The sequence below is a fragment of the Ambystoma mexicanum genome, chromosome 8 (genome assembly GCF_040938575.1).
Source record: "Ambystoma mexicanum isolate Mex_15411 chromosome 8, UKY_AmexF1_1, whole genome shotgun sequence".
Taxonomy (NCBI): domain Eukaryota; kingdom Metazoa; phylum Chordata; class Amphibia; order Caudata; family Ambystomatidae; genus Ambystoma; species Ambystoma mexicanum.
In genome coordinates, this window is record NC_090929.1 from 302,221,893 (window position 1) to 302,237,437 (window position 15,545).

Sequence of the window (15,545 nt, forward strand, 5' to 3'; positions counted from 1 at the left end):
TCTGCAATCTACCCCACATTACACCTAAGTGAATCCCCAGTCCTTCAATAAAAACATTTTTCTCGGGAAAATCGAGCAAATTAGATAATGTTGAAAATGCATCAGTTTGATCACCTTTTTCCATGCAATGCTTAGCCCAAGCAAAGAGTTCCTGTTTCCTGCCCGCAGGAACAGTACTACGAGTCACAATTGTTGACCCTGCACCGGGATCTGTTTTAACGAACACGGGGCTCCCCGGAATCGAAAGTGTAGGTGGACTTAACAAGGGTGCAGGGGGGAGAGAGGCAGTGAGGAGCGACAACCAAAGAACTAGGAGCAGTAGGCTGTGCAGGGGGAGTAGGGATAGCAACGGGAACAATAGCAGGAACGGGCAAGGTGCCCACAACAGGAGCATACGGAGGTGGCGCTGAAGAATCAGGCCTCCGTTCGTTCAATATTTTCTCAATAAACTCCTCGGAAACATGGAAATCTTTAGAGGGGTAAATTTTCTGGACCTCGAGCGAGAAAGCTCTATCCATTTTCTGGGCTTCTTCTAATCGTTTTTCCTTGTCATACAACAATGCCTTTTCAGCATTCGTTTTATGACGACGTGCATGTTTATCCCTACTTTTAAGCTGCTGTAATGCTTCCTTTTTCCAATTTTGTAACACATCAAAGGCTGCTGGCCTAGCCTTTTTTTTTAGCAAGATCGATTCTAAGTATTCAATACGGGGGATCTCAAAACTACCATTGATTGGCCACTGAAATTCGGAGGCATTTCTGGTCTGTCTGTGCCAAATGTCATTAAATACAATACTACCAATGCCATACTTACAGTACATAGTACACGCCGGCGACCCCTCCTGTGGTGCCGGACGGCTAAATTCAAAAGATTGTCGATCGCTGCGGAACAGAGCCCTAAAGCAGCTAGACAATTTCCCAGGCATTTCTCAAAGAATTGGTGTTACCTGGTCCAATAATTGTGTCTGCAGATACAATATGCCAAATTCAAATTCTCAGGGTTAAATTAAGAGCCGGGTCACGACTGCACCTGACCAAACCTAAGGAGGACCGTACGGTTTACAAAGGACTTCAACTAACAAATTTTTACCTGCTTTCGGTGGTTTCGGCAAATCTGCCCGCCTCGGAATTGGACCCTCGTCAAGATGCCGTGTCAGACCGCACAACTATCGCCCAAGGATCGGATCGTGCAGCGCTGCCGAGGTATCGCGTCTCGATCGGTCGGGCCCGCAGAATCACACCGTCCGATCCCGATTCGATAGTCTGCGTCAACCTTCAATGATCCGGCATCAATCTTGAGGGTCCCTATTCGGGCGCCAACTGTGGAAACAGAGAAATTGATATGAGGCCGGGAAGCCCAAAAGGAAACACACCAACACAGGTTACAAAGGACATACAAAGCGCTTTATTTCAAAGTTACAAAGTTACCAAAGTCAATTGACATACGGATAGCTATTCGGCCCTCTGACTGACACGCGAACCTTCAACGTAAGGTTCGCACTGAAAGTGGGAGAGACCGATCATCGGGATGCTTGGGTTTTTATACGTTTTGTCCTGCATTGGCCAGCCCTCTCGCAAGTTAACCATTCTTGGAACTGTGGCTAGGGTTCGTAGCCAGGTCGAACACACAATTTACATAATTTGATCAGTTCCGCTGATAGTTACATATTTACACACAGGTTAAAGAGAGGACAAGGTCTTAGTTCGTGACCCTAACAAGTGGCCTGCGGACATATTTATTCACGTGTGCGGAGGTCACCATGGCCGGAGTCTTACTCGAAATGTCATTCGGCCTCCATTTTGTGATTCAGGGTGACTTCCACACTGCAAGAGTACCTAAAATGGCGGCTAGATCCAAGATGGCGGCTTACACAATACATTAAGGTCAAGACCTTGCCGCGGAACCTATGTACATGGTATTCTTTAGACAGCTTGGCGTAGGCCAACATACATTTAAACAATGCGATTGGGGTCACAATATTATATCGATTTCCACAGATAGGTTTGTAGAAGTGCAACTTAACCAGAACGTCCCTTTAACAATGAATATATATCTCACTGTAATCTTATTTCTGATGCTTGTATCTGCTTAGATTCACATGTTGTGCATAGGCTGACATCTAGTGGAAGCTGTGGAGTATTACAGTAGTTTTCGAAATTCGAAAAGAGAATTTGACCGGGCGTGCCAGTAATACGATCCCTAGTGTGACGTCCACTGTACCCATGGTCCTTCACGCATCGAGGTCCTTCAGATTGTATTTTTCTGACATGAGGTAGCATGAAGTATAGCTCGAGTACAGATGTATCCAAGCAGATATGTATCAGACAAGCTCAAACACCCATGCGCCTTCTCTCCGAGGAGAGAAAGGATGAGCGCATGTGAATCCAAGCCGATACAAGCATCAGAAATACAATTACGGCGAGTAATGTATCCCTTGTGAGGTTTGTGGAATCTGCTTAGATCACATGCTGTGCATAGATTAGCGAGCAGTGTTAGGAGAAGGTGGTGGGTTGTGAGAAGGTTCATGGGCGAACAGATGTCTTAGAACCGCTTGTCCCACCTATATATCTGTCTTGGAATGTGTGTCAATGCAGTAGTGAAATTGTGTACTGAGCTCCATGTAGCTGCTTTGCAAATGCTGTCTAGGGGGACATTTGCAATAAATGCCAGAGTCGCTCCTGTGCTCCTTGTGGAGTGAGCCCTTGGCGTGAAAGGCAGTGTCTTGTCTGAAAAGAAATAGAGTTGTGTGCACCTGACTATCCATCTGGAGATGGCATTCTTGTGGTCTGGTCTTGTTTACATAGTAAAGGACCTCCCTCTTTACATCTAGTGTATGGAGTTTCACCCCAGCTGAGCTTTTTGGGTTCTGGAAGAAAGCAGGAAGCTCAATGGACTGGTTCACATGACATTTTGAGATGAATTTATGAGAAAACCTAGGCCGAGTACGTAAAACCAGTTTGTCTTTGTGTATGACAAAGAAAGGATCCTGCACTGACAATGCTTGCAATTAACTGTTCTTATGGAAGTAATAGCCACTAAGAAGGCAGTCTTGTAAATCAGGTGTTTAAGACTTGACTTGTGCATCGGCTCGGAAGGGGGTCCCATGAGCTTAGTGAGTTCCACATTGAGATCCCATCCTGTCTGCGAGTTTGAAATTGGAGGGTGAAGTCGCTTTACGCCCTCCATGAAAGCCTGGATGACCGGCACCTTCCATCATTTCAGGGAGGCAGGGCAGGCTGTTGCAGAGGGAGGCCCCAGCTGAAGAAAGATCTACCACCAACTGGTTGCTTGCAGAAGCGAGTGACCCTGAGAGAGTTGGAGGCGGATGAGGGAAGAGCTGGACTACAGAGATATTTAGGAAGTGAGAGTTGCAAGTATTGCGGCCCCAGGGCCCAGAAAGCCTTGTGCATAATGCAGAGGGATTTGACCTTACTCCTCGCAGCTACTGGGAACCAGTGCAGATATTTCAGACCCGGAGAGATACGATCCCTGGTCTTGAGGCGAAGGCGCGCAGTCCTCTTCTGGATGAGTTGCAGAGAGCGGAGAGTAGAAGCAGGCAGAGTTAGAACGACGCTGCTCCAATAGTCCAGCCTAGAAAGAGCCACAGCTGTGGAAACTGAGCTTTTCGGAACTTGCTTTTGGTTGGTAACATACATTCAGTGCTGGTTTTGGTGCCATGTTTTTACACTTTATGTAGGAGATGGGTTAGTGGAGAAAAAAAGTTGTAGTGTCAAAAGGAAAGAAGAGAGTTCCTGTTTCGATAATACAAGGGGTGATATGGGTTAATGGAAACGTTGCATGCATATACAATTGAAGTGCCACTTGATGGGAGAAAAAAACAGTAAGCTTTTTAAGAACGTAATGCATGCTCAGTGGCAGATACCGTGCGCACAGGCACTTATAACGGAGCAGTAAACACTTCAGAAAAAGTATTCATAACTCCACTTTGTGGTGATGGGTGTTCATGTGGATGAATGTTGATGCACAAATCTTGCATTTTTTAACTGAACTTTCAACTGGACATGCTTTCCAATGACAACACTTGGAGGCTGAATGTGTAACGGTACATAGGAAGTCTTGTACAGAAGTGAGTGTTCAATGCTAACATCTTGGATGCCATTGGTGGTTGCATGCTTGACTATTTAACAGTACCCAATGAGGTAGTGATGGACAAAAAAATTGTGGAAAGGGGAGGACTGCTCCTGCTTTACTGGGGCGCGGCCCTCACAGTATTTAGGGAAGCTCCCGTGCCACATTCTGTGCTTCCCAGCATGCTGGCCAATGGAAATGGGACCGTGGGGATTGTCCAATCGGGTGCTCAGGGTGCGATTCACAGGAAAGGACAGAAATATTTTTTTTCATTACTCTGTGTAGTGAGGCTGGTAGAGATGGAGAGACACAGGTTTCATCATGGGTGATGGCTTTGTGCTACATCTGTTCCAGAATGCCGTTGAAAGAGGCTTTTATGCCAATTTTGATTTGGAGACCGTGGAGGTTTTGTGGTGCGCTGTCGATGTCTGCAGTTTCGGCATTGTGCTTGCAGAATTTCGACGAGTGGCCACTTGTGCTAATGTACATGTTGTGGTCGTGCACTATGGAGGCTTCCATTTGGGTTCCATGGCTTGTTCACATTTGTACCGTCAACTGAAGAGGTTGATGAAAGCAGTGACGTGCATGTTTCCCATTGCGAAGGTGCTTTTCTCATGTATACCACCAACAATAGACTGGGACTATTCCAATGATTGTTGTCACCAGCCAGAAGCATGCGTGACTTAGCGTGCTGCTGGGATGTTCACCTGTGAGAATGACAACATTGGGTCTCAATATGTGCACCTTTTCAAGGCAAATGGGATTTTTGACGACCAGTAGCAATGATATTTTGTTTTACAATCTACAGGATGCATTGAAGATGCTACTGTAAGAATGTGAGGCGCACTACAAAAAAAAAAAACGGCTCTTATCGGAACCAGCACTACAAACATCACCCCCTACCCTGGTTGAAATTTCTTCCCCCACTCCCGCGCACACAGCAAGATAAGTGGAGATCTCCGGCACCTTGCTTGCCTCCGGAGTTCCGAAAGGGCGGCTGTCGTTGCTGCAAAGCTCCCAAGGCCTGCGCCGTCTCCGTGTCGGTCTTGATGGCCTGCAGTGACTCGTCCGCTGTCTTGCTAAACAGGTTGTTCCGGTCGAAAGGCATGTCCAAAACTCTGTTGCCCATCTGGCGGAAGCCGGTGTCAGCAATGTCCGTGGCCACCGTTAAGACGTGGTCCAATGCCACCTCGCCTTCCTGCAGGATCTCCAGGGCCTCGGCCCTCTTGTCGTCCGGGAGGAAATCCAGCAGAGGGGCGATCTTAAACAACAGCTCCCTGTCGTAGCGGGCCACAATCGCGAGGGCGTTGGCCGCTTTAATAGTCGTTGCGCCCGACGAGATGACCCGTCGTGCCATGGCGTCCAATTTCTTCCCTTTGCCGTCCGGCGGGGAGTTCGAAGTTGAAGCCGTCGGCCCGCTGCTTTCTTCTTGGCCACCACTCAGACGACTGAATCCGAGTTCGGCTGTGCCCCAAGGCACATGGGGGCGGAATCCGGGACCCGGTACTTCTTCTCGTACCAGTCTCTCTCGGCAGGGGTCGTGGATGGGTTCTTCAGGAGCCCCAGCCCCTCGTCCCAAATTTCATCAAGTAACGGGACAGCGAGGACCGTCTTCCTCTTGGCCTCACGCCGTTGATAGAGGAAACCTTCCTTCTGTTCTTCGAGGCAGAGCTGGAAGAGCTCGGATGCCCTGGCGATCATGACGTGAAATGATCCAATTTCGTCGGCGGGGAGGCGTTATGCTCACCTGGCTCCCAAAGGGGTGTCGATCTGAACTGGACAGCTGCGGTCTCCACCAATGTGACGCGTAGTGCCAAGATGACAGACTGGACTGGCCCACCTAGCTTCGTTTGCTTGGCCCGTAGGAGTATTCTTCTGCAAATGGAGAAAGGGAATTAACCACCCGTGGAGTTGAGTGCTAACCCCCCACCCCCGCTGTTCTCCCCACTGATCACCTTTAATGTCCCCTTTTATAGTCTCACCTGATGGTTTGGAAAGATGAGCTCTCCATCCTGCATGGAGCGCAGGGGCGCGTAGAGAACCAGTTGCTTCACTGGTTCGAAGGAATTGGTGAGTTCCAGAGCAATATTGACTCAGATTTCCTGTGCAACGCAGTAAGTATATAGTTCGTAAGAGTTTAAATGTCTGAGTTTCACTCTTGTCCGATTCCTTGCAGGTTGCAGCTTGACCCTAGCGAAGAGTTCCTCATGGCAACCGGTAACATTCAGATAAGGATTTGTATTATCCAACACAGTTCGATAAAATAATGTCAGTATGTAACCTGTTGCTTTCTCCCTTATTCAGGTGCTGAGAGAAAATATGAAGTCTCTGGGAATAATGCCTCCGGTGGCAAAATTAGGTAAGTCTATTGTGGCGAGAAGGATTCCCCTCGTTTGTCCCTTTGTTTCACCTTGCTGTCCTTTTGTTCCCCTTAGGGGCCGCGGTAAGGCGAAGATGCGGTGGAGGCTGCGCCGGCCCGTGAAGAGGAATAGTACCCCCAGCGTTAAAATCAGGTAAGTCTATGGGGGGGGTAACTAATATTGCCTCTGTTTATTCCCTTGGCTCACCTTGCTGTTCCCCTTAGGTGTCGGAGTGCGGCGGGAACATGCAGAAGGATGCGGTGGATAGTGAAGATGCTGCGAAGGCCGGTGAGTTCAGCGCAGCGCTGCAGCAGGCGAGGCGACGTGCATAAAATAACTTCTTTCTTCCAGCTCGAAGGCGCGGTGGATCGGGAATTCAGGTAAGGATCAAAAGGTATTGCTCTTGTTCTAACCTTTTCTCCTTCTTTCTCCCTTTTTCTAGGAGCTCCAGACTCGAGGCGGGCGTGGCAGACTGGATGCAGACTTGCAGGCACGGTGAGCGTTACGCTGCTGGGATGCAGAATAACGCGAAGTGTGTGATGCTCTTTGGGCGTGGTTTAAATAGCCTCCAAAGTAGTTCCAGGTAAGTATTCCTCCCCCACCCGAGTAAAAAAATAGTCCCTAGGTAAAGTAGTCCCTTCCAAGCCTCTCTTGACTTGGAGCTCTTGCAGCATGGTCTGCATCAGGTAAGTTTTAATCTATGAGCCTGGCGCCTATGACGCCAGGACTGACTCTCCATATGAGCCTGGCGCCATAGACGCCAGGACTGCACCCAAATAGCCCCTAGCAGGGGTTTTTGGGCTTGCTTGGAATAACTTGATGCCTGCTTCCGGGGTTGCTGGACTTGATCTGGATCCCCGGGGTAGGCATGAAAGGAGGTCCGAGGGGTGGTGATGGATGTTATGCTCACCTGGCTCCCACAGAGGCGTTGATCGGAACTGGACAGCTGCGGTCTCCACCAACGTGACGCGTAGTGCAGAGATAACAGATTGGACTGGCCCGCCTAATTTCGTCTGCTTGATCCTTAGAAGTTTTTTCCTGAAAGTGGAGAAAGGGAATTAGCCACTCGTGGATTTGAGTGATAACACCCCACTGTTCTTCCCACTAATCACCTCCGATATCTCCTTTCATAGTCTCACCTTAGGTTTATAAAAGATAAGCTCTCCATCCTGCATGGAATGCAAGGGGCATGTAGATAAACAGTTACTTCACTGGACCGAAGGAGTTGGGAAGAATTCCAGACCAATATTGACTCCGACGTCCCTGGCGAGGATCCGTAAGTATATAGTTCATAAGAGTTGAAAAATATCTGATATTCACTCTTGTCCGATTCCTTTTATCTTGCAGCTTGACCCAAGAGAAGATTGCCTCGTGGCAGCTGGTAGCGTTCAGGTAAGAGTCTGTCTTACCCAACACTGTCCGCTAAATGATACCTGCGTTTAATCTGTTGCTTTCCCTCCTTTTACAGGTGCGGCGTGAGAAATTATGACGTCTTGATGAATAATGCCTCCGGCGGTAAAATCAGGTAAGTCTATGGTGGTAAACAGATTGTCTTTGTTTATTCTCTCGGCTCACCTTGCTGTTCTTTTGTTCCCCTTAGGTGCCGGAGTTCGGCGAAGATGAGATGGAGACTGCGCCGGACCGTGGAGATGAAAAATGCCTCCGGCAGTAAAATCAGGTAAGTCGATGGTGGTAACAGAGATTGCCTTTGTTTATTCTCTCGGCTCACCTTGCTGTTCTTTTGTTCCCCTTAGGTGCCGGAGTTCGGCGAAGTTGTGATGGAGACTCCTGCGGATCGTGGAGGTGCTGCGAAGGCTGGTGAGAATAGCGCGGCGCTACAGCGGGCGATGCAACGCGTATAGAATGAACATCTCTTTCCTTGTTTGAAGGCGCGATGGATCCGGAATCAGGTGAGAAATAGAAGTAATGTTTGTGTTCTAATCTTTCCTCCTTTCTAGGAGCTCCAGACTCGAGGCGGGCGGGGCAGAAGGCTGGAGGCCGACTTGCAGGCACGGTGAGCGTTACGCTGCTGGATGCAGAATAACGCAAAGCGTGTGCTGCTCTTCGGGCATGGTTTAAATAGCCTTCAAAGTAGTCCCAGGTAAGAAGTTCCCCCAAGACCACACCCGAGTAAGAAAATAGTCCCTGAAGTAAAGTAGTTCCCTTCAGGCTTCACGTTGGCTTGGATTCTTAGCAGCATGGTCTGCATGAGGTAAGTGTAAGCATATGAACCTGGCGCCTATGGCGCCAGGACTGACCCCTTCTACGAGCCTGGTGCCTACGGTGCCAGGACTGTACCCAGATAGCCCCTAGCCGGGGCTGCTGGGCTTTTCCTAAGCATCTGGATGCCTGCTCCCGGGACTGATGGCCTGGTCCGGATGCCCGGGGGTAGGCATGACAGCGGAAGGCCCAACCCGTCGTCACCACAGTCATCCGTCCCCGTCATGGCCGTCTCTGCTCCCGTGTCATCCCTCAGATCCGGGGAAGATGATCAAGGCTGTGAGGGCCACGCAGGCTGGAAGGGCAGTGGGGGATGAGTTCTCCTCTGCGTGCTTGGAGGGCTTCCTGACGGTCCAGGCTCCACTGGGTCGTCCGCTGGGGGTAATAACGACCTTGTCCTTATCTCTGTACACAAGGCCTGGATCGCCATTAATATTGCTCCCGAGTGGTCCTGTGGCCCAGGTACCAGCTGCGACTGGTGTGACGTTTGGGCAGTGGAATCCTCCACCTCCACGGGAACCTCGTTGGCACCACAGTCGCTTTCTTTGTCCGCCTCGTCGGGATCCCTCGCGTGGGACCAGACCTCCTCGAACCTCTTGTCCAGGATCTTCACGACTCTAGTCAGCTCCTCCGTGTCCATGATGGCCACCGCGCCCCCTCTCCCCCTCTTTTTCCACCGGGATTCTTATAGGGGTCTTATCGATGGGTTGAAAAGAGGATTCCCTCCGCGGTGGCAGGGAAACTCTGGGCCCTGAGGTTGCCTCCACTGGGGTAGCCTCCACAGGCTTTGCCAGGGCCACCACGACTCCCTCGATAAAGGCCTTAGCCGGGTTAATCAAGGCCTTCACGACTTTGGACGCGCTTGAAGCCTTCACCTTGGGGGGTGAGGGGAGGGTTGCCGCCTCGCTCCCCCTCGCCTGTCTCTGTCGGGATCGACCAGGACTTCTCCCAAAGCTTACCCGGGTTCTCCGACTTTCTCTTCCCCCGAGCCAGAGCATTGGCTCGTGGTTGATGGCGTCGGTGAAAGTGCGCCCTGCCTGGCAGCAGAGGAGCCCGACCGTTCGGCGCTCCTGGTACCCGCGGACTCGCAGCGCTTTGCCTTTCGTTGGGCTCCCGTCTCCGGAGCGCCCTCAAAGGTCTTAGAAGACCGCTCAGACCTCTTCTCAGTTGTTGCTGGGCTCTTCCCCTCCAGCCAGTTGGTGAGGTGGATCCGCCGATCCTTCATGGTTCGCTCCAACATGTTCTTGTAAAAAACACAGTCCTTCTCCACGTGCGTTTGGTCTTCGTGAAGGCAGTAGAGTCATCTAGAATGCTCGTTCTCCTTGAAGACATTCAGCAATCCACATCCAGGGCAGCTCCTGAACAGCTTGGATCCGGGCGTCGTGCTCCCTTTGTCCTGGGCCATGTCCACGCGGGGTAGGCCTCAAAGATCTTCTGGAATCCTCCAAGAAGCGGAACATGATGAAAACTTCACCCTTGAGGGGCGTAGAAAATTCCAAAACGGGTCCCCGTTGATCAGAAGTAGAAACCGTGGAGCTTGAGGCTCGATTGACTGAAAAAATGAGATTAAACTCTTTAAAAATCGCAAAACGCAGTAAAAGCTCGAGAGCTATGGCACGAGGACTCCCAACATTTGAACGTGCAGTAAAAATCTGAAGATGGCTGCCAGAGGATGGGCTTAGGTAGAGGGCAGTCATTGGCTGGGGGTAGTATGACCCAGAGACCAGTGATTGGTTATTAGGAGAAAGACAGTTCAGAAACTAAACTGATTTTTTCTTTACCGAGGATTCCCAGCCTGACCACAGGGAATATTCATGAGCATTTGAATCCATGCCAGACCCCATGATGGAGAAATACATGGTCACTGTTGTCTCATTACCAGGACATTCTTTCCCCGAAAAGAGGGTAGAAAAGCCTACATCTCCAGTCCAATTGCTCTCAGCTCCAAAAGATTGACATGTAGTTTGGACTCCAATGGATACCAACGACCGCTGAATGTCAGATCATTGGTGTCGGCTCCCCACTATGAGTGATGCGTCAGTCACTACGGTTCTCTCCGGCCATGGTTGCCAAAAATGTTTCCCCTTCAGAATGTTATCCTCACAGGCCCACCACAGTAGATCCCTTTGTGACCCGTTCTTGGAACCTGAAGTCGGTCCGACATGTTGCCCGAGAATTGAGACCACTGTGTCCCGAGAGCCCAATGAAGGGATCTCATTCTCAGGAAAGCTTCTGGCACCAGAAAAATGCAGGATGCATTGAGGGCCGAGACGATGGGCACTCAAACTTGGAGACCATCTGCAGAATGTCTTGAGCCCTCACCTCGGGTGGCAAGCTCTTTCCCAAGGATGCATTCAGTAGAGCCCTGATGAACTGGAGATTTTTAGATGGTGTTCTATGGGACTTCTTATAATTGAGGGCGAAGCCCAGTCTGTGAAGACAGTGGCAGGTGACGAGATGATCCAGGACTTGTTCGGGATAACGTGCCCTGATAACCCCATCATCCAGGTAGGGGTAGACGTGAATCCCCTCTCTCCTGAGATTTGCTGCTACCATAGTCATCAGTTTGGTGAAAACCCTCAGGGTGGAGGTCAGCCCAATTGGCTGAAGTCGAAACTGATAATTAGAACCGGCAACTGCGAACCTCAGGTACTTTGTGCTTGAGATGTATTGCCACATGAAAATAAGCATCCTGAAGGTCCAAAGATACCATCCAATCCTGGAGTTGGAGAGCCTGAAGGATCTGAGAAAGTGTGACCATCTTGAATTTGTCCTTCCTGAGGAACTTGTTCAAGTATCTCAAGTCCAAGTTGGGTCTCAGTCCTGTGTCCTTTTTGGGGCTTAGGAAATATGGAGAATACCATCCTTTGTTCCGCTCCGGCTCTATAGCACCTTTCTCTAGCAGGTTCAATATTTCGTGCACAAGGAATGGATCTGGAACCTTAAAAGAATAGCCCCCTGTTGGATGGTTCTGATGTGTCTGAATGAAAGGGGATGCAGTAACCTTAGGCTATGGTTTGTAATACCCAAGCATCCAAAGTAATGTCTCGCTATTCTTTCAGAGGTTGTGATAGTCTGCCAACCACAGGGGTGTTGTGACTCAAGACCTCAAAAGATGTTTTGAGGTGGCTGAAGCAGTGGCTGGTGGTAAAGAGGCTGCTGCTTGAGCAGACTTTGCACCTCTGCCTCGTCCACCACGAGGGAATTTTCTTTGGCCTATTTGACCAGCCATTCCTCTCGCTCTTTCAACTGAGGATTAGTAGTAAAAGGATCTACCTCTCCAAGACTGTCCACTGGGGCGAAAAGGCCGAGGCTGCCGAATAATGGCACCCAAAGACTTGGCTGCCGCCTTTGAGGCCTGCAGCTTCTCAAGGCTTTAGTCAGCCCTGCTGCCAAAAAGATGAGACTCGTCAAAATGCATTTTAAAAAGGAGTCTAGACTGCATGTCCAGTGCAAATCCAGATTTCCTTAACCACGCAAATCTGCGATTTACGGTGCTTGCCGGCATGGCTCTGGTGATGCCGCCGGCAGAATCCATACCCGACTGAAGACTCACATGGCTTCGTTGCCGTCTCTTACAATGGCAAAGAAACAGTTTCTTTCCCCCCCTTTGGGAATATGCTCAGCTGTCATAGAAATGCAGTCCCATAGAGTGTATGAAAACTTTGCCAAGGCACATATGGAGCTGGCTGACTTAAGAGCCATGCTCCCCACAGAAAATACTTTGCTTGTCCAGGCATCTAAGCTTTTGTCATCCCTATCCGATGGGATGGTTGGATAAGCTGCTTGTTTTGAGATAGCCGTTGCTGCCTGCACCACCAGACTTTCTGGGGTAGGGTGTTCGATAAGTAGTTGGAGTCACTACATGATGGGCAGTATTTTCTTGTCAAGTTCTTATTCACTGCCGGACTTGATTCTGGTGTTTCCCAATTGGCACTTGCACTTTTCTGAAGAGCAATGTGAAAAGGTAAAATGGTATCCTTTTGAAGACATTTATCTATGATGTTTCTAAGATTATCCTGCTCGAAGGGGAGGGCAGGTCTGCTCCATCCCAGGTAATCTACTAGCATAGACATTAACTGTCTGTATGAGGCATCTGCATGTTCATCGGACTCAGCTTAGCAAATTCTAATTCTGTTGAAGTGTCCACTCCACTGGCTGTTTTCAAATGTTCATATAGGTCCTTCAGCCAGGATTCCTCTGATATAAAACTATCAGGGACAGAACATTTGGTGTGCCATACTGTAAACCAAATGCCTCATTATCTGATGGCTCATTGTCCTCATAGAGGTTAGAGATTTAAAGTAATCCTTCCTTGGTAAAGGAGTGAAAGTTGTCTCTGGTACAGGCGAAGACTTAAAAAATCTTGAGCCTGATGCTCGAGGAGTCGTCAATGTCTGATGTTTTTAACTTAAAGGGCATCGATGGTGCAACTGGTGTCGATAGGCCTGCTGGAGTCTATGGCGCAGCTGGCATCTACGACCTCGACTTGTCTTTCGATTTATGACTCAAAGGATCCTTTGATGATTTCTCATCATGTTGAGGCCTGGACTGCTCTCTATGTGGATCAGGCCTTTGTCCCGGGCTCGAGTGGGGACAAGATTTGTCTCAAGCCCTTTCCTTACCAGCTTTAGAAGGTGTGGTAGGAGCATGGCTTGTCAAGGGTTTTTATTTTTCAAATATTTAACATTTCTAGCCTGAATTCTTCCCATTCGGCAGGAGTGGAGGCCTTAGTGTGACAGGATCTAGCTCTCTCAGGCAAGGAGTCAGGCGAGGACGTCGAAGTAGGTGACTTATGGTGGCTTTTCTTTGACGAGGAGTGGTGGGAGGAACCCCTTCACCTGGACCTTTTCGTCTTCTTCGAGGAGAGTCGCCTCTCGCATCATCGGGTTTTTTCGACGGGTAGTTGATGGGGATTTCTTAGGGAATATACCTACCGCCAATTTCCCCTTGCGCTCCTTCAGAGCTTTTACGGTGATCGATTTACATTTTGAACAGGCCGAGGTCCTGTGCTCCACACGAGACACCACAAGCATACTTGATGTGGATCCGTCAGTGACATCCTGGCATCGCAGTCTTGACACTTTAAACCCAGTCTTTGGGGCAGTCGCTGTCGAAGATGAAGACATTTTCGTATATTTTGCGAATTAAATACTGAAGCGTGCCGTAGTTCTCGAAGTGTAGGCTTACTCTGAAAAACAGAACTGAAGCCAACGGTTTGCTGCGCGTGCTATATATGCCTTCGATTACATCATCCTCGAGACGGAGACCCTCAAGGGCCAAAGAGTCTACTGCATCGACGCAAAGCACCCTTGCCAAAAAATGTGTTCTGAAGCAGCTGCAGCTAGATATTCAATATCAAAGATGAGGACTACATGGGAGGACAATCCAGTCGAAGGACAATCCATTCGAAAATAGTTTGAGTAGGTTAACAAAGATCATTTTCCTATGTAGTCATGACAGCAGGCCCAATCCCACTCAAAAGCTTTCTTTTTTAATGGAACTAGAAGTGCACCCAAAACAATTGACTAATCGGGACACTGACACCTTAGTAAAAAGACTCCACATTCCTGGTTCTAAACTTCATTAACGAGCCACAATTTCCCCTAATTAGGTCAGCTCTAAGCAAACTCAACAATGACATTGAATCATAGCACATTATTTTTATAAATAGATTGCCTCTATTCATGCCAACGATCACACTCTGGGAAGTTGGGCCTAATTCAATTCTTATAGCCTATGTAGGAGTTGCTTAAAACAGAGACAGAATATGGCACCAAATATTTGCCTCCAAACGAGTGGCACATTGTTCAAGATGACAATATTAGCATTCCAATGCGTACGAGATGCTTGTGACTAGCGTTTGACGGTAAAGAGTTACGACACCAATCAAGCTAAAACCAGCACTGGAGGAAAACGTATGTTTTATCGATCGCATTATTGCAGTAGCTTTAGTGTGGTGGTTCTTTACACCCAAAGACTAGTTTGGAAGTTATTAAACCCTGTAACCAAGGTTGCAATAATCGTGAACTCTATACAAAATCCCCCCTGGTGTCACAATGCATTGCTCATCTTGGCCTTGACAACTTGCATTAACTTGGATTTAATGAAATTCATGAGCAATCTTTTCTGGTTGGCATAATACACAATTTCAGTCTTCCATACTTGTGTAGCTAGATTCAGAGATGTACGGTTCTTCAAATACACTGAATAAACCAGCAACATGTTGTTCTTTTTGTTATGAATTGCTAGTACTCTTAGAGTAAAGTTATAAATTGCTCTATATGCCAGGTCTTTGCCCACAGAAGACATTTAATTCCCTTAACATGTACCACTATCACAACGTAAGGAAAGGGCACATGGCAGTTCTGTAATGACATTAGTATAATTGGTCAGTTTTTTTTTCCAGTCATTGCAATAGGAGTCTGGGGGAACTGCTTAGATGAAGAGGTGAAAAGAAACCTACCCCGGCAAAGTACAGACAACATGCAAAGGATCTGTCAACCTCGGGAGTAATACACCAAAAGAACCAATATTTTAAAAAGTATTTGAAATAAAAGAAAACTCCAGGGTTGCCTCCGAGAAAGCCGGCCCTGGGAAAAATGATGTGGAATTATCGTAATAGTCTGAACCAGATTAGTCGTTCAATCAAAGCAGATCTGGCGAGATTGAATACTACCAACAATCTAAAAACATATGCATTCATGTGTATTTTGAGCCAGACTCTTTGATGAGGGTTAAGCAGATGACTAAATTAAAATTGCCAATATTTTCATGACCGTATTCCTTATGCAGTTTGTGTTACCAGATCCCAATATTTCAAATGAACCTCTGCATCTCGCACAAACATTAAACAGACACCCTATTATCAGTAA